Genomic DNA, 20,297 nt, shown 5'->3' with positions numbered 1-20,297 from the left:
AATTATTGGTACCGGTCATTACATACCGGTACCAGTAACTTCGTATACCGGTACACAACTACGGACCATAACCTGGAGGCTCACTTAAAGCGTCCAACTTAAATTGAGGACGACTCAGCCAGCAATGGAACGGAATATGATAGCTGTAACATAAAGGGACCAAAAGAGAGTGGAGTGGATTAGGGAAGAAATGCGTGTTAGGGAAATATTAGTAGAAATTAGGAAGACGAAGTGGGTGCGCGTAGGGCATGTATGGTGAAGGCACGATAATCGTTGGTCATTAATGGTAAGAGAGTAGATCCCTAGAGAAGACAAGCGGGGTAGGGGGACGGAGAATGTTAGATGGGCAGATGAGATCAAAATGTTTGCGGGGATATACTGATCGCAGTTCGCGCGGGACCAGAATAATTAGGCATCTATGGGAGAGGCCTTTGCTCTGCAATGAGCCTAGATAGGCTGAGGTTTATGATGGTGAGGATACCCGTATTTATTATAATTAAGGTATGACGTTGAGGACGGTATGTTCGCTGAGTCTAGCTAGGTGGTAGACAAGACTTCGGAATTAGCCTTCGGTATACACACACTTCCTCAGTTTCCAGCGCTAGCTTAGCGAGCTTCGCATTCCGGACTGGCTCCAGTGAAGCAGCTCGCCGGGCGATATCTGCGGTGTCGTTAGTCGTTGCTTGCCGAATACGGCTGAAACGGGCCCGCTCCCGAGCCACGCTTAACGAAGTGGGGCGCCTCGCTCTCATCCATAGCCAAGCCACTGCCGCTCGACGTTCTATCGAGCAGCTGTGGCGAAGCTCGTACTGAATACACAAGCACGGCGCTCCTCTTTCTCTGGCGCGCTGCTAGTGACGTGCCCAGACGATGACCCAGCTTCGGAGAACACATAGGTCAAGCCGGAGGCGGGGGACGTCGACGTGGCAAGCCACGTGATGCGTTGCCAATTGAGAGCGTAGCTTTAATTTACGGCGCATCGGCGGCCAAATAAAGGGTAAATTGTAGCAGTGATCCTTGTCGTACACATCGACGAGGTTGTCACCTCCTTCTTGGCGAGTGGTACATGAAATGTTATCCTCAGCATTATAGACTAACACCACCTCTTCGTCATTGAGTCGAAGCAGGGGAGATGGGATCAGCAAGTCGTCTCGGGTAGGATTGGGACACTCCTAGGTATGTCTACAATTTTACTAGTTTTACTACCAGACATGGCTTATAGTTTTACAATTTTACTACTAGACATGGCTTATAGAGAATGCGGTGGCCGCGGTGACCTCTCCGAAGCAGAGTGTCTTTTCAACTTAAGCATTAGCGCTGGAGTTGTTTTTTTTTAATGGCGAGAGCGCTTGACGTCAGTGTTGAAGGTTTTATTCTGAAGCGACTGCGCGACCCGGAGACTCGGCGGATGCCATGATGCACGTGCTTACGAGCGCTGTGCATTTTTTCACTCCTCGGGGTTTTTCTAGTTTTTTTCTTGCTAAACCCGCTGTACGTGCCAAGGACGCTCAGCGGTAGTTGCAGGAACGTGCTCACGAGTGCTGGGCATTTTCTCGGTATGTTTGCCTGCAACGAAAAAGTTATGGCTTGTACAACGGCTCCGCTGTTCAAAAACTGGTAGCCAACCGTCCCGCCCCCAGCGAAACCACGGGCAAGAAACCTTTGTTGTAGCGAGCAGCGGCCAAGCACCAACATCATGCTGCTCGATTCCCAATGGGTACGCTGGTCGCTGGTAGTCACTCAGACCACTACTGCTTCGCCTCTAGCAATGTCCCCTCTTGCCTTAGCCACATCCTCTTCCCTTCCTCAACCCCTAAATACAAGCTATTCATGGCTCAAATAAACAAAGATGTGCAAAACTGAGAGACTTCACCTTGAAAAGAGCAGGCGTAGTACAAATCCCAGGCCAGGCTGACACATTTGGAACAGATGCTGGAGCTGCTCCCCGGCCGCCCCTCTTCCTCACTTCCTAGATCACTGAATGTACCATTACAGGAGTGGCTCACTTACGCCATCGATCCCATACCAGAAGGAGCACAAGGCGAGTTTAGGAACGAATAATTGCCTAATATATTCTTAGAATTGAAGAAGCCTTCAAAGCTCGCATTACGGCCCGCTAGCATAAGATGGTTATATCCCGGCGAACTCATCCTGTATACTCGTTTTGAAAGACAAAATGACGTGACGAAAGAGCAGACACCGGAGCACCTAAATCGGGAAGGGCTTTCCGCAGGATATACTATCTTCACAGTCCTACAATGCTAGCTCAATCTCTAAACAGGTGGACAACATAGAGGAGAGAACCGCTCTGGTTTTGATTATCCTATCGTTATAAGGAGCTATGTGTTCTCCACATAACACAACTACACCAACCCGAAGTTTTGACTTAGTAGAGAACTAATACTGGAGATGTAAAGCTTCGAGACTATAGAGCGTACAAAAACCATAAGCATACAGGTATGGTCATATTGGAATATAAGAGCCGATGACAAAGTGTCCGTCTATCATCTCACCGATACCCCGCAACTAGGTCGAAATGCTCCCTTCTAATTAGAGAACTACTACTGTATTTACCCTCAGTATTTACAGCCTCCGCTAAAGTACGCGTACCAACACTAGACGCCCTGATAAAGTCAACTGTTGATGTCTCCAAACGAAATACCCTCGTTATCATCGGAGACCTGAACGCTCCTAATGCAGAATGGGGCTATCATCATACAACCAGAAAATGGAGGACGCTGCTTACAACGATGAAGCATCACATCCTCGCTCTCTGGAATGACCTCACCACACCGACTCACGTCTGCCACAGCGTGTCCGGGCACACTAACCCAGAGCTCTCATTTTGTAAACACACCAAGTATATCAGCTTGCTCTGCAGCAAGCACTCCGAAGCAGCAACTATATTATCCAAATTGAACTACCTACAGTGCAGCCCTTCCGAAAAAATGGCAGCATATCTGCGCCGTGGGTGATGGCCAGGGTGCGAGTATAGGGACTCGAAATGACATCCATGTTGGCCCCGAGTGATATCCGATTTGTGGCTCAAGTGGCATTTCATTTGAGCCGTGAGTTACACCTTGATTATTCCCTAAACGAAACTGCAACTCACTGCTCAAATGAAATTTCGCTTGATTGTCGCTTTATGATGGTGTGCGCGCGGATAGACGCGGACGTACATTGGGACGTCCTAAGGTACTCTGCACCGTTACAGGTGAGAGAGTAAGCCATTTGACTCTCGCGTACTAACTCACGGTCGCAGCCCAACGGGTACGACGACTGGCACCAACTCTGTTAGTTCTACCATACACCGGCTTGAATTCTGCCGCTGTCTGTGTGATTTTGTGCGATTGTAAATGCTATGCGCATTATGCGGTCCTAAGGTACTCCGCGCCTAAAATTGCATAGGTCAACATCATCGAATGAATAGCAGTTCAGATGCAAATCAATATTCCCTGGACCCTATAACTGCAGGTGACCTATGCCTTCTTGCACTGCAAACGCAAATTGTCATGTTCAATAATACGATAGACCTAACACAGGAGAAACCTGCTGCGGATGTTCCTTTGCTTCATTTATTGTATGCCTGAGGGGAGCGTGAGAGACCGAGCGAGAGGGAGTAAACTTTACTTTGCAAAAAAGAAAAAAAGGAAGCACGTGGTCGAACTCCTAATTTCAAAATCCCGTTGGAGCTTGCTGCCTTCTCCGCAAATTCCACAAGCCGAAGCTTAGTTTAGCAACTGTAGCGGTCCAGTTCACCTTCCCACTGCTCATGGGAACGGTTGGGGATTGGGCGAACATTTGGAGTTTTCGGGCAGGCCCACACAATGTGGTAGACTGTACAGATCTCACAGTAGATTAAACAAGTTACGCTGTAGAGGGTAGGGTTGATGGCGTGAAGTTTGATAGGTGGGGAAACGTGTTTGTCTCGAAAAGCCTGAGTTTATGCTCCTGTTTCTTGGTGAGTGACGTGTAAGCAAGATGACACTGTTCCCTATTTAGCTTGTAGTGCTCTGTGATGCTTTGGTAAGTTAGTAGAGGATGAGCCTCTTGAAGCCAGTCGTGTCACTGCGCCCGGTAGGCTAATTCTCGGTCCGTCGTGTGGACCGTGACATTTCCGCAAAGGGACGAGCTGGCCGGGTCCCTAACAAGACGTGTCTTGTGTTGAGGGAGCTGCTGGAGTAGGATTCTTGCAGCTGCTCTTGATATTCTTCTGGGTAGGTAGCTTTGGCATGCTGCTTAAGAGTCAGTAATGATTGTATCGGCTGAGGTGTGGGCAATGGAAACAGCGATGGCTGCTTGTTCTCCTTGAGTAATTTTTCATTCCAGTAAGTGCGACACTTGCGACGTTCTGGGTGCATGTGACGACCACAGCTGTTACCGTATCCATGCGAGTGTAGTCCGAACCATCCATGTACCCAGTTTTGTGGTTGCGTCCATGGTATATATCTATTTCCTGTGATCTGCCCGCACGTCTTCCTTGGTGAAACTGAGGGTGCAGCTTCCGTGGAATGGGAGACACATAGTTGTTTTGCCTTAAAGAGACACTAAAGTGATATGTAAACATTGGGAGATTACTAGCGCAATTTGTAGTCCTGAGTCCCCAGGCCATGTTTCGACCACTCTGGGAGCGTTTACGCGATTTTATTTAGTAGAAAAATTAATTAGAAAATGTTGTCCTCCTCTCTTTACGCTCGCCCATTTTCTGTGGCGTTTTCGTGTGACGTCGAGAGGAGCCGAGCTCGCAATTGGCTGCGCTACTGCACAGCTCCCCGGCCTTCAGACAGAGTCCCCGGCCCAGCATTTCGTCCGCCGGCCGCCGACGGGTCGTCGCAATTCGTTCGCTCAGTTGAAACGAATCCAGGACACGTTTGTGAATGGAAGAATGTGCCTTTCTTTACTTGGTTAGTTTGTACACTGTATCTAGCTCCAAGTCAAGGTCGCTTCACACAAGCGCTGCACAAGCGCACATGCGACACTTCGCTGACTGGTAAGCCAGTAGGAAAATATAAGGCCTCTTGAAGGCGGGAGGAGAGTCAGCGAAATCAATATAGGTACTAAAGCAATAAAATCAACTGATATTTTTACCGTACAGCGTAAAACTAGGGTGCGGGAAGCACTTTTTCGCGCTGGGCGAACAAGCACAGCGGCCAGCAGATGCACGACTACGCATCTGCGAACGCTTTTCCGTCTAAGAAATGTAATTGCTAGACGTGAGATATTGTGGAAACTTGGGGGATGCTTACTGCACGAGCGCAAAACAACAAATAGTCACCTAAGCTGCTTGGAATGCTAAAACTAAATAAATGTGTAAACTGGTTATACATTATATACCATATAATTCCAACGTCAGCAGTCCTCGCCCGTGGCCGAGTGGTTTGGAGCGCTAGGTATGTCAGCGCAAGTGTTTTGCAAGTCACAAGTTCCAATCCCCGCGGGTACGTGCTTCTTTTTTATAAGTTACCTTTTTCATTTTCCGCCGATGTTTTCTATACTGAGTTCACCTCTTTTTGGGCGGCAACGTTCATTGCTTCACGAACTAGTTCACAGAACGCGCGCAGTCTGGCACTGGCGCGCTAGCGAGTTCTCGTTGGTGTGCTGTTGCCATAAGCTCCGACTGCTTGCGGGCAGTTGTCACAGGCCAGAATCAGCAGACCCTTGGCCTGGTGCGAACACGCTTTTTACGATACAGGCATGAGTGAGGAAAGTTCCAAATATAGGGGAAAAGCGCTTGGGATTTCAGCGTCTGCGGGGACGCGGAGGGCGTTCATGCATTGCGTAGGCCTCGGCTAGTGAATGCTACGATTCCAAGCCGTCCTGGAAGGCTTATCTTATGCATTTTACAGCCGACAGCATGGCAGAAGCGCGGTACGATTATTACTGAGATATTGAAAATGCCCATCCAATAACGCCTTTGGTTGTGTTTTACAGAACCGAAACCGAAACTTGTTTGATTGCTAACCTTGGGCATCGTTCAATCACGGTGCCCCCTCCTCCCAATGTCACAGCCTTAGTTGGTGCGGCCGCCGCAAACCGCGCATGGTAGTTTTTCTTCTTTCGCGCTTTGTAAAATAATTACCGATTTGTCAACCGGATAAATGATGAAAAGTGTGCTAATTTGAGCCAGTCTACGCAGTGCAATCAAAAACGGGAACTTGACAAATTCACTTCAGTGTCCCTTTAGGGCTGTGGCATGTCCATGGAACAATTGTCTTGTTCTTCAGGGGTATTGGATCCTAGGCGACCACGCAGTTGGCGTCCTGTTCTTGTGGTCGCTAGACGGTAGCGCTGGTTTACCAAATGAGCCTCTATGAGCTCCTCCACCGTGTTGTGTATTCCAAGGTTGAGAAGGCTCTCCGTGGCCGTACTGATGGGGACACCAAGTGCTAAATTATATGCTTTCCGAATGAGTGTGTCAAGGTTGATTACATTGATTTTGGAGATGATCGCATACGGGATGATGTAATTGATGCGAGAGATGACGAAAGCTTAGACAATCCGTACTGTGTGTGCTTCCTTCATCCCTCTAGTCTTGGTGGTGATTCGGCGAAGAATGAGAACAATTTGACCTGCTGCTTTAGTGAGGTGCCGAACAAGTATAGAGTTGGAGTAGCCTTCTTGGATCGTAGCTCCGGCAAGAGTAATGTGTATGCCTGTGTCTGTTGTTTTCTACTTAGGTGTTACCGGACAAGCAGAAGCTCAGCTTTCTGTGGAGAGCAGCATACACCAGACTTGCTTGCGTAAGCTTGCATGATGCCAGCAGCCTTCTGAAGAAGGTCTTGCATTTCCCTTACCTGCCCTTCGCCCCATGTATACCGGTATATCATCGGCATACAGGCCATGTCGAACGTCAGGAATGGCGTCTAATAGTTTGGGTAAACCGATGGCGGTGATGTTAAACAGCAGTGTGGAAAAAACTCCGCCTTGTGGCGTGCCTCGGCCTGCCTCTTGAATGGAGGTTGACTGCGCGTCACCGACTGTCAGGACTGCTGCTCGGTCTGTAAGGAAATCCCTGATGTCATTGTATGTACTTGCTCTGCAGCTGATGTTATTTACGTTGTTCAGCATCATTTGATGCCCTTTTAAATCAACGGTGAGAATGCTTTAGGTGTGTGAATATTGGTCTGCATCATGGATTCCTCTTTGAGCTGAAGAAAAAAAATATCTTTGGCTGTGAGACTTGGTGTGAATCCGTACATAAATGTAAGAATTCGGCAAGTATATTTGAGATATTGCTGCAGACGAGGGAGGATGACGTGCTGGGGTAGCTTTCCTATGCAGGACGTTAACGAAATTGGGCGGAAATTGTCTGCGCTTGGCGCCTTTCCTGGCTTAGATATAAATGAACCCCAGCCGTCTTCCATTCCTGCAACAGCCTTCACAGTTGAGGCTAGCGGTATCAATAAATAAATAAATAATAAATTCAGGTGGTACGACTCCCTTTTCCCAGCAGCCATTTATGTATCGAGTGAGGGATGTGACGGGGTCGTGGTAAAATTTGGTCAGTATCGTGTTTGTGATACGGTCTTAGTCGGTTGTGCCGTTTCTGCGTATCTTGGCTAGCGCTGTCCCTACGTCGGATTTGTCAATGGGCCTACGAAGGTGGGGTCTTAGATCACTCGAGTAGTTTAGAGCGGAGTATGGCGGAGATAAAGGCAGGTATCTCTGCTGAAGCGTTATGAGGACGTCTTCCACGGCGCCTGTAAAATGCGTGCAATGTATTTTTCATTGTCTTGGTGGTTTCGCCTACACTTTTTGCGTGCTCAATAAAATTTCTTAGTACTCGCCATGTCCTAGATTTGGTGAGAGCACCACTGAGGCTGTCACAGATCATGAGCCAATTATGCTTGCAAAGTTCAGAGGCGGGTTTCGTTGGTTCCTGAGTGAATGCTGCTAATCGCAAATTGAGTTGGCGATTGTGCTTTTGCCTCTTCCATCTGCGGATGAGCGTCCGGCGAGCTTCCCATATGTGGAGTAGTTTGTTGCCGATATGTGAAATCTGTGTAGTAGAATTTAGTTGTTGCGTTGGAGCTTTTACATCAGCTTCTAGCGCTTGCGTCCAGGTGTTGATGTCCTCGATCTTGGAGCTAGGCAGCTGAGCCCTGCGCTCGCAGAATTTGTCCCAGTTGGTTGTTCAAACTTCCCTTTGGAGTACCGGATATTCTTCACCGTGAAGGGTGGTTGTAACGACTCAGTGGTCGCTATTCAAAGTTTCATATAGATTCACCCATGTGGCGTGGTTGACGTTTTTATTAAACTTAAATTCGGGTACGTGTCGCGAGTTACTTTCTTTCCCATTGGCGTCGGCGTACTGGAGTCCGTACGTATCACCAAACACTCTTTGTCAGCGCAGCATAGGAGGTCATTGCCTCTCTGTTCGCACATCGGTATTCTCATATGATGTGGGCAGCGTTGAAATCTCCAAGGAGAATAAGGGTATTGGGGCCCAGGGCCGTAGTTGCGTGTTGCACTATGCGGTCAATGCATTCTTGGTTATTTTTCGGTCGACAGTTTGACATCGAGGACAGACAGGCTTTTTCCCTCGTGCACCTTCCGCGGGATGAGCTCGGCAAGGATGCTAGTCTGTTCTGCTTGTGTTATTGCGTGCTGTATGGCAGTGATGGATCTTTTGATTAGCGTGCAAGAATTAAACACTTTTGAGTCTTCATGTGTAATATGTCGTAGAAACTTAGCGTGTGCGTTGGTTTCTTGAAGCGCAAGGACGTGTCGTGTAGCTGACACTGATTCATTATACTGTTGCAGTAGGACAATCTTGTTCCTTTTGCTCCTGCAATTACATCGCAAGATTATGAGTGCTTTGGTCGTTCCTGCTTCCTGCCTACCCATGGAGCAACGTAGAGAGGTCCTCGTCGGCCTTGTCTGTAGTGGTCGGTCGATGGTACAGCTTTTCTTTCCGAGACGACCGGCTGAGGCATGGCATTGATTAGCCATCAGAGTGGTCGAGGCGGTTCACTATAAGCGTCTTTTTTTGCTGACACTGTGCCATGATTGTACGAGTGTGCTAACCAGCGCAATAGGAGCACCAAGTTGCTGATTGGAGCATCGAACGGAGCTGAGACTGTTCTTTTCTGTTTCTAGCCTGACGTCCGCTTGGCCTACCGTCGTCACCTTGCTGCCTATTTTCCTGCTGATCGTCCATCCCTGCCTTCGGACCGGGTTCAAAGTGGGCGGCAAGCAACGGTCTGCACAGCCATGAACACCGGCCTGCAGAAACGACAGATAGCAGCAGCGTTGGTGCACGAGGCGGTGTGACGTCACGGCCGGGAAGCTACAAAAGCAACTCAAGGAATCGCCGCCTTCGCAGTCCGGTGGAGCATCGAACGGAGCTGAGACTGTTCTTTTCTGTTTCTAGCCTGACGTCCGCTTGGCCTACCGTCGTCACCTTGCTGCCTATTTTCCTGCTGATCGTCCACCCCTGCCTTCGGACCGGGTTCAAAGTGGGCGGCAAGCAACGCTGTGCACAGCCATGAACACCGGCCTGCAGAAACGACAGATAGCAGCAGCGTTGGTGCACGAGGTGGTGTGACGTCACGGCCGGGAAGCTACAAAAGCAACTCAAGGAATCGCCGCCTTCGCAGTCCGGTGGAGCATCGAAGGGAGCTGAGACTGTTCTTTTCTGTTTCTAGGTAAGAAACGTCTGTGATACTTTCATAGCCCCGATTCTATGCTCCACTGGACTACACTGCTTTGCCGTTAAATATGCCATCGGAAAAGTGTTTGTCTTGTTCCAAAGGTTTCGAAAATGATGCACAGCATCTCGTTTGTAGCTCTTGCAAAAAGTGGTTTCATGTTGGAAAATGTTCCGGTGTTCCCAAAAAGAAGCTAAAAACCATGGCTTCAACCGCTGATCGTGGTTGGAAATGTGAAAGATGTACAAACGAAGAGTTAGAGGCGTCATCTGAATCCGAAGAAACCGATGAAGAGAACGCTAAGCCAGCTAAAGACAGCGGTGCTTGTGACTTGAGTAAGCAGATATCTGAAATGAGCAAGATGCTAGCAACAGCTTTAAGTAGACTAGAAAGTTTGGAAAAGAAAGTCGATAGGCAATGTACAACAACGGAGGCTATTGAAAAGTCAATGGAACTCTTAGCCTCTAAGTATGACGAACTTCTGGTGAAGAACGCCGAGCATGAAAAGCAAATTGACTCCTTAAACAAGGAATCAGCCGAACTTTCCAGAAAGCTTGCGGAAAAAGACGCGGAATTAACGCAGCTAAAGGCTACAGTCGATAATGTTGAGCAGTATTCCAGGCGAAAGAACGTTGAGATACACGGTGTAGCCCAGCTGCCAGAAGAGCATTTATCTCAGGTTCTTGTAGATCTTAGCCGTAAGCTGGAAATAAAGGCACCCGAAAAGCAATCTGTCGAAGCGATACACAGGCTCAAGGCAAAGCAAGATAAGATTCTAGCTATCATTGTTCGCTTCAGAGACCGAGACGAACGCGACCTATGGTTATCTAAGAAAAAGACACTCAGGAACGAAAAAATCTTTATCAATGAAAACTTGACAACAGCGCAAAAACAGCTGTTCTGGCAATGCCGTCAAGTTGGCAAGCAAAAAAACTACAAGTTCGTGTGGATGACCAACGGCAAAATTTTCGCGCGGAAAATTGAGGGAGCGACTGGAATCAGAATCAACACTGAAAACGATCTTGCAAAACTTGTTTAATGACCTCTTTTGATTCATTTTGCGAATGGGAGGACTGTCTCCAATCGGTGATGGTTGAGGACTCCCTTCAACTAGACGTCGTCGTTTTGCACATTAACATCCGAAGCATTACTAAAAACTGGGATCAGTTATGCGCGCATCTGAATGAAAGAAAGATTGCTGTCGATGTAATTGTTTTAACTGAAGTGAACATTGATGCGCAACGACAGTTTTCTTTTTCACTTAATGGGTATTCCAGAGCGGCGCTGTGTTGTGAAAATCAAAAAGGTGGAGGAATCTTTGTATTCGTAAAGGAAAACTGGCTGTTAGGTTCCACTGAGCTAAACTTTGAATATGCAGAGGCATTGCTGATTTCGATCAGTAAGAAAAACGTGACGTACACGATATGTGCAATTTACAGGCCACCTAACATGAATGTTAACTTGTTTTTAGTTGAAATGAAACAAATGCTAAACCGTCAGATGAATGAAAAGAACCTTATAATAATAGGAGACATTACCATTGATGTTATGCAAGAATCAAAAATTGCAGTAATGGACTACCTCAACTTATTATCGGAATTCGGGCTTTCAGTGGTCATCGGTGACTACACAAGGGAAGAATACTTGAGGGACCAAATCACCAGATCATGCATAGATCATATTATAACACGCAGAACGGAGCAAAGACATCAGTCTGGAGTGATTAGGCTAAAGTTGGCTGACCATTACTTTATAGCAATAGCGATCTATTCTAAGGCAGCGAGTGAAAATGTTGAGCAATTTACAATGAAAAAAATTTTAGACGATAAGAAAGTTGATGCCTACATAAGTGAGACTAATTGGAACACCTTGCTGTCTCTGGATCACGTAAGCTTGTACATTAGGGTAACTGAAATTTTTCGTGACATCTACGAGCGTTCCAGTAGGTGTGTAAAATTAAAACAAAGACAATTGAACAACCGATGGATCCCAACTGAAATAATGGACTTTGTTATTTGAAAGATAAAGCATGGCAAAGATGCCGGAAAGAACCGCAGGATACGCTAAAGAGGCAAGAGTTTCGGACTTTGCGGAATTTGGTAACAGCAAAAATACGCCTGGCTAAAAGCAAATATTTTTTGTCGCAATTTTCCCAACATAAGAAAAACAGTAAGAAAACGTGGAAGATGGCGAACGAATTAATGGGAAGAATTAAACAAGCGAGCGTAGATGACACAATCAGAAAGAACATTCCGAAAGAAAACACGCGTGAGTTGTGCAATAAATTTAACGACACGTTTATACAAGCCGCTGAGGCATTGATGGAAAAGGGGGGCGACGATGGAACGCGCACGGAAGAGTACAAGCCACTACGCGCGTGCGCTAGCACAGCTTATCTGCCGATGATTACCGAAGCAGAGCTTTGGAACATCATCCGCGGAATGAAACCGTTTAAACCGCCCGGATTTGACAACATTAGACTAAGAGACTTGTTGTGTCACTATAGCAGATTAAAACATGTGCTTTTAAAGATTCTTAATGGAATATTTGAAACAGGAAACATGCCCAAAGAAATGAAAGTTTCTATTGTGAGGCCGATTTACAAGCACGGAAAAAAAGGCGAGCTCGGTAACTACAGACCGATTGCAATATTATCAGTGTTCTCATGTAGTGGAGAAGCATATAGCGTCTGTAATGCAATCCTTTTGCGAAAAGTACAACTTAAATAACCCTGCACAGTTTGGTTTCACAAAACACAGAAACAGTATTTTACTCTTAGAAGAATTTTCGGACCTCGTTAACGCCTGTATTGAAAATAACGAAGCCATTTTAGTGTTATTTTTAGACCTATCGAAAGCATTCGATACAGTAAACCATGAATTGATGTTACAAAAACTTAGCTCTTTGGGGTTTCGTGGGCAATTTCTTAAGTTCTTTACGAGTTATTTCTCACAACGATTTCAATGCGTAAAACTCCATGGGGAATACAGCGAACTTAAGGAAATACAATGTGGAGTGCCTCAGGGAAGCACGCTAGGGCCCATACTCTTCAATATATACGTTACCGATCTTAGCTTACTTCCACTGAAGTCGAACGTGTTCCAGTATGCAGATGACACTGCTCTGGCTCTGAAAATCACCGACTCCTCTTGCGGAACACACACTTTTCAAAATGACATTCACAAAGTCATGGATTGGTTCAAACAAAATTCAATTTTTGTGAATCTACAGAAAACAAAATTGGTATGCTTCAGGAACCCACACAAAGCTGTTTGTCTCGATAGGCCTGTATATTTGCATACGCCACAGTGCAGCTCTTCTAAATGTAGGCCCCTTGAATTAGAACCCGAAGTAAAATATTTAGCCCTTTTCTTTGACCAACACTTCACGTGGAATAAACATGTGCTGTTTGTATGCAAGAAATTAAGGTGTGTAGCAGCTATGATTCACAACTTAAGAGGGAAGGCCCCATTGAAATTAGGACAAACCATATATAAATCACTGGCGGAAGGAATTTTGAATTATGGAATTACCCTGTATGGTTCCTGCTCAGATCATAAACAACAATGTATAAACCGAGTAATTAACAGAATAGCAAACAGTATTGCCTATGGAACAAAGTTACAAGATGCAAAAATAGAGGACACGTATTCTTATTTAGGTATACTTCAGGTGCACCAACTTTTTCGGTATGAGGTACTAACTCGATATTACTTCTGCAACCAGTTCAAAGTTCCGGTTAGGAAAAATAGAACGCTAAGAAAAACAAAAAAAGGTTCGTGAAGCCGCGAGTGTTCACAAACTATGGGAAAAAATGCGGAAACATTACGTGCCAGAATTTTTCAATGCTCTCCGAAACGATTTGTATAATTTAAAAACACGGAGGAAAATGTTTAGGAAAATTCGCCAATATTGTGTCTCAGGAAACTCATATGGGTGAAGAGTGGAATACATTTGTGCTGTCCACAAGTACGTTTTTGCTGTTTTTACTGTGTTTCAATGCATAATTCCGCTATGTGATTTTTGACTGAGAAGTATTTGTCATGTTCAAATTTGAGAGTGTGCTTATTCTCTTTTGTGTATGTTACACCAACTGCCTGGAAAGCCAACCGGCATTCGGTGCTTAGGCAGACCAGAGAAAAAAAACTATGTAAAACAAAAGTGAATAAAGCTGAATGAATGAATGAATGAATGAATGAAGGAATGAATAAATAAATAAATAAATAAATAAATAATAAATTCAGGTGGTACGACTCCCTTTTCCCAGCAGCCATTTATGTATCGAGTGAGGGATGTGACGGGGTCGTGGTAAAATTTGGTCAGTATCGTGTTTGTGATACGGTCTTGGTCGGTTGTGCCGTTTCTGCTTATCTTGGCTAGCGCTGTCCCTACGTCGGATTTGTCAATGGGCCTACGAAGGTGGGGTTAAGATCACTCGAGTAGTTTAGAGCGGAGTATGGCGGAGATAAAGGCAGGTATCTGTGCTGAAGCGTTATGAGGACGTCATCCACGGCGCCTGTAAAATGCGTGCAATGTATTTTTCATTGTCTTGGTGGTTTCGCCTACACTTTTTGCGTGCTCAATAAAATGTCTTAGTACTCGCCATGTCCTAGATTTGGTGAGAGCACCACCGAGGCTGTCACAGATCATGAGCCAATTATGCTTGCAAAGTTCAGAGGCGGGTTTTGTTGCTTCCTGTGTGAATGCTGCTAATCGCAAATTGAGTTGGCGATTGTGCTTTTGCCTCTTCCATCTGCGGATGAGCGTCCGGCGAGCTTCCCATATGTGGAGTAGTTTGTTGCCGATATGTGAAATCTGTGTAGTAGAATTTAGTTGTTGCGTTGGAGCTTTTACATCAGCTTCTAGCGCTTGCGTCCAGGTGTTGATGTCCTCGATCTTGGAGCTAGGCAGCTGAGCCCTGCGCTCGCAGAATTTGTCCCAGTTGGTTGTTCAAACTTCCCTTAGGAGTACCGGATATTCTTCACAGTGAAGGGTGGTTGTAACGACTCAGTGGTCGCTATTCAAATTTTCATATAGATTCACCCATGTGGCGTGGTTGACGTTTTTATTAAACTTAAATTCGGGTACGTGTCGCGAGTTACTTTCTTTCCCATTGGCGTCGGCGTACTGGAGTCCGTACGTATCACCAAACACTCTTCGTCAGCGCAGCATAGGAGGTCATTGCCTCTCTGTTCGCACATCGGTATTCTCATATGATGTGGGCAGCGTTGAAATCTCCAAGGAGAATAAGGGTATTGGGGCCCAGGGCCGTAGTTGCGTGTTGCACTATGCGGTCAATGCATTCTTGGTTATTTTTCGGTCGACAGTTTGACATCGAGGACAGACAGGCTTTTTCCCTCGTGCACCTTCCGCGGGATGAGCTCGGCAAGGATGCTAGTCTGTTCTGCTTGTGTTATTGCGTGCTGTATGGCAGTGATGGATCTTTTGATTAGCGTGCAAGAATTAAACACTTTTGAGTCTTCATGTGTAATATGTCCTAGAAACTTAGCGTGTGCGTTGGTTTCTTGAAGCGCAATGACGTTTCGTGTAGTTGACACTGATTCATTATACTGTTGCAGTAGGACAATCTTGTTCCTTTTGCTCCTGCAATTACATTGCAAGATTATGAGTGCTTTGGTCGTTCCTGCTTCTTTCCTACCCATGGAGCAACGTAGAGAGGTCCTCGTCGGCCTTGTCTGTGGTGGTCGGTCGATGGTACAGCTTTTCTTTCCGAGACGACCGGCTGAGGCATGGCATTGATTAGCCATCAGAGTGGTCGAGGCGGTTCACTATAAGCGTCTTTTTTTGCTGACACTGTGCCATGATTGTACGAGTGAGCTAACCAGCGCAATAGGAGCACCAAGTTGCTGATTAACAACTTGAGCGCGTTTCTCGATGGCTTCCTGGTATTTTGTTCTTACGTCATCAATTTGTGTAGGAGTGGGAGCACGATTCCCAATGGGTGTTTTCCACGCGTCGAAGATTTTACGTTTTTCTCTACCCCTGCTTGTGGGTGCTGGGCTGAGGTGTTGCATGGCATCAGTTGCGATTGGGTGCATTGAGCGATGAAGTTTCGCTGCTAGGGCATGTGACTTCTTTTTGTAGGTTGGTGGAGCAATTGCAGGTGGGTTTAGGGGAATGAGCAGTGGTAGAGAGAATCTGAAATCAGCTCACCTGCGGAGTCACAGTTTCTTGGTTGCTCGAGGTTGTCGGCACCCGTTGCTTTGACTGGCTCCTGCCGGGAGAGCCCCTCGACTTGGAGCGCCACTGTGACCTGGAGGAGCGCCTGCCTTGAGAGGACACACTGTTGCGCGATCTTTCCCGGCCGTCAGGGGGTGGACTTTCGGTGAGGCATACTTCTCCCAATTCTTCCGGCGAAGGTAGTAGGGCTCCTTAAAACGTCGCGGGCAGTCTTTTCTAGCTGTCAAGTGCTCGCCATGACTGAGAGAGCATTTGCGGGTGCATCGGTGGTCCGGCTCTGGATTTTGTTTTCCACGCTTGGCACAGGCAGTGGCATTAGGTGTTGGGCAAACATCAGCGCCGTGGCCTGTCTTATGGCAGTTGTGACAGTAAGGAATTGTTTTCTTGTATATGTAGCACCTTGTCACCACTCCTCTATAGTATACGTATGTTGAAGATCATCATCAGCGGATCTCCCGTACAATGCCCAATTGAAGTGAAGAAGAAGAAGCCTTGTCTCGTGGAGCGCGCAACAATCATCATCTAGCCTTTCTGCTGTTCCTTTCTCATTAAACTACGCTGTGGAAACGTCCTGCGGTCTCTCTTTACTAAAGATGGTGCCGTGACCAGGATACAACTCCCGAAACCCAGAGAAGACAACCTGCCATCGCGCAGCAGTGAAGACAACGGCGGAGGAGCAGCAAAGCAGCCTGGAGGAGACGAGAAGATCGCAGCAGGCCGAACACCCACGGAGCCAACGGATCCCCGAACGTAAGCGGAATTTCCACTTCGGAAAAGAAAAATGAGCAAGGAAGTAGTCACGAAGAAGAGAAGGGCGTTATCAGCTACGCACGTCACGTAGCTGATTATAGTGGCGGAGGCTCAAATGCAGCAACGAGCCGACAGAGAGCACCTGATTGCCACGCAAGTCTAGATAAAGGCTATAGCATCAAGCCTAGCGAAGTGCAACGAGCAGATGGCAGGTTATTTAACGGATGAAGTGGAGAAAAGTGAATTCCACAGATTGATAGAATACGAGTTGAAACTTGCAGCCATCTCTTCAAAGATCAAAAACTATTTAAAGGAAGCTACGGAAGGCATGCTGTCAGCTCAAGCGCAAGCACAGAGAATCGGATCGGCGAGTCATGCAACGCACAATGCGCAAGACTCCACGGAGCTTGTGAAGCTGCCGAAATTGGAAATTATTAAGTTCAGTGGAAATTCCCTTGAATGGGCTAGATTTTGGACGCAATATGAATCAGCAGTTCACTGGAGGCCTAGTATGAGTAATGAACAGAAGTTCAACTACCTCATGTCGACACTAACCGGCAAAGCAGCCGCAGCGATTGAAGGACTTCAGTTCTCGACCGAAAGTAACTATGAACAAGCTATCAAGATTCTAAAAGAGACATTTGGGAGACCTGAGCAGTTGGTGGACCTGCACATGAAAGAGCTGTTACGACTCGACAAGGTACCATCAGTCTATCATACGGAAGCCCTGCGAAAGCTTTTCCAAAAGGTGCAGATACACACACTGGCACTACAGGCTCTCGGAGTGAACACAGAGTGCTACGCCCCAATGTTGATGCCTGGACTAAAGAAGGCTATGCCAGCAGACCTTTTGATCCAGTACAAGACAAAGGAGGCATGTGAAAACAGGTCGACGGCTAACAGCGAAGAAACGTCACCAACGGGAAAGAAAAGTGCCGACGCGCTGCAACGAATGATAGATTTTGTACGGGAACAGGTGTGCTTCCGCGAGGAAGCTCAGCGGGAGCAGGAGACAGCAGGTACGGCACCTAAACAGGAGAACAAAAAACCGTACCGCACGACCGCTAGTTTCTACAGCTCTGCACACAAGGCCTGCTTGTTCTGCAAGCAAACTAACCACCTGACTGAAGACTGCACGCGAAGCCTACCTATGGAAGAGAAAAAGAAGCTGCTAACCGAAAGCAGATCATGCTTCAGATGTACTCGACCAAATCACACGGCGAGGATTTGCAAAGCAAGTGTGTTTTGCAAGAGATGCAAAGGCCGCCATGCAACATCAATATGCAAGAGAAAAGACAACAAAAAGAGACAGGAATCAACCACAGTACAGCAAGAAGCAATGTCCCTGATTCAATCAGTGGGGAACCCGACTAGAAACTGCGTGTTGCTGCCGACAGCAATGGCTTGGGTAAAAGGAGACGCATCAGAAACCATCTGTCGAGTACTGCTTGACAGTGGTAGTCAAAGGACATTCATTACAACATCTCTGGCGGAAAAGGTCGGAGCAAAAACTCTGAGGCAAGAAAAGCTAAGAATTGAATCCTTTGGAGGGAACGAAAAATTTCAATGCATGGACGTCGTGAAGGTGATGGTAAAGAGTCGAGAAAAGGAGCCAGTTATAGCTGTCGAAGCCCTTAAAATAGGGAGCATCTCACACAGCCACCTCCCAGCACCCGACAGAAACATCAGAGACAAGATGCGGGAACTCAAGCTAAAATTGGCGGACGACGAATTTGAAACTAAGGACGTTGGGACAACAGGACTTCTCATCGGCTCAGATTACTACTGGGAGTTCGTCACGGGAAAAATACGACATATCGAGAACCGACTGGTCACAGCCGAGACCACACTTGGCTGGATAGTGCATGGACCCGTCAGCGACAGTAGGATCAGACTGAGAGAGGCACAGACGGTGATGGTACTCGAGGTTGAGGTAAGTAACGTCGAGTTGAAGACGGAGCTGGAAAGATTTTGGAACTTAGAAGCCATCGGAATCGAAGCAAAGACTAGCCAGATGGACAAAGGTAGCATGGTTGCCCAAAAGTTCAAAGAGCAGGTGTGTAAAGAAAATGGGCGCTATAAGGTGAACTTGCCGTGGAAGGAAAACATCGACATGCAAACCAACAAAGACACTGCAATGAAACGACTTATTCAGCTGACAAGAAGGTTAAACAAGAACAAAAAGCTCATCGAAAGATATGACAAAACCATCTCAGAATACTTCAGTTCAGGAGTTGCCGAGAAAGTGAGCGAAAATTCAGGATGCGAGTCCAATTTGTGTTATTACATACCGCACCAGGCAGTAATACGGGAGGACAGGGAAACGACAAAAGTTTGAGTCGTTTTTGAGGCATCTTCGAGCTCAATGAACGGAAAATCATTGAATGACAATTTGGAAGCCGGTCCTAATTTCAACGAAGATATGCTTTCGCTACTTCTCAACTTTGGGAAAGAAAAGGTAGCTCTAATGGGCGACGTTGAGAAAGCGTTTCTTCAAATAGCAATTCGCGAAGATGACCGCGACGCATTACGATTTTTTTGGTGGAAACACGATGATGAAGGCGGGCTGACCAATGAAGTCGAAACGTGGCGAATGACCTGAGGCACATTTGAACAACTCCAAGCACGTTCGTCCTAGCGGCGACAATTAAACATTACTTGGAGCAAATGAAGGATGAATTCCCATTTACACGGCGAAGCTGATGAAGGGAATTTACGTCGACGACGTGATTTTTGGAGCAGATACAGTTGAGGAAGCTCTCAAGCTGTACAACGAGTCCAAAGAGATTTTTCAAAGGACATCAATGAACTTCCGAAAATGGACGTCGAATGACGAAAAGCTCAATAAGATATTGGACGACAACGACAAGGACACAGCTCACCAAAGAAACACGATCGAAAGGGCACACAGCGATACTGGGTATGAGATGGAAACACTCAGAGGACATGCTGTCATTCCCAGTAGAAAAAAAGTCAAGCATTTCCCAAGTAAGAGGGAAGATGGCAAAGTACGAATGCCCGAGTTTGCCCGAAGTTACCCGAAGTTACCCGATTTGATCCGGAGGGGCGCTATGTTAAAGTCTTTGGCATTCGCACGTTACGTACCTCTCACTTGGGAAATGCTTGGGAAAGCGCCCTCGATCGTCGGAATGCGGAGCCGACGAGCGAGCGCCCTCACGCGGACGGAACGCGAAGCGAACCGGCACAGCGGCGCGCCGCCCGCAGCTAAGCCGAGCAGGAGACCGTTGCTACGCCGAGACCGTTGCTACGCACGCTCTCTCTCCTCCTCCGCGCCGTTGCTAGGGGAGAGGGGGAGCGCGGACGGCGGGAGAGACGCGCGCGAAGGCGCAGTACCGGCGAGGGGGAGATGTCACGCGAGGGGGAGAGGCACGCGCCGAGGATGAGTGCAAACCTAGCGGGGGGAGAGGCGCGCCAGCTGCAGAGCACGTGATGTCACGGCGCGAGGGGGAGGGGGGAGCAGACGGCAAAGGCGCCAGCGCGCGGTCACGTGGAGTGTGACGTCCCGGCGCGAGGAGCGGTGCGGAGCCGGTGCGGGGCGCGTGCAGTCAAGTGGGGTGTGACGTCGCTGCGCCGTTGCTACAGACGCTCCCCTCCGCTCCTCGCGCCGCTGCTAGGGGAGAGGAGGAGGCGCACTGCGGACGGCGGAAGGTTTGGAAGGAATAGTATAGGAAAGGC

The sequence above is a fragment of the Haemaphysalis longicornis genome, unplaced genomic scaffold (assembly GCF_048455015.1).
Source record: "Haemaphysalis longicornis isolate Haplotype H1 unplaced genomic scaffold, Haemaphysalis longicornis Haplotype H1 scaffold_3, whole genome shotgun sequence".
NCBI classification, from domain to species: domain Eukaryota; kingdom Metazoa; phylum Arthropoda; class Arachnida; order Ixodida; family Ixodidae; genus Haemaphysalis; species Haemaphysalis longicornis.
Note: the sequence above shows the minus strand (reverse complement) of the source record.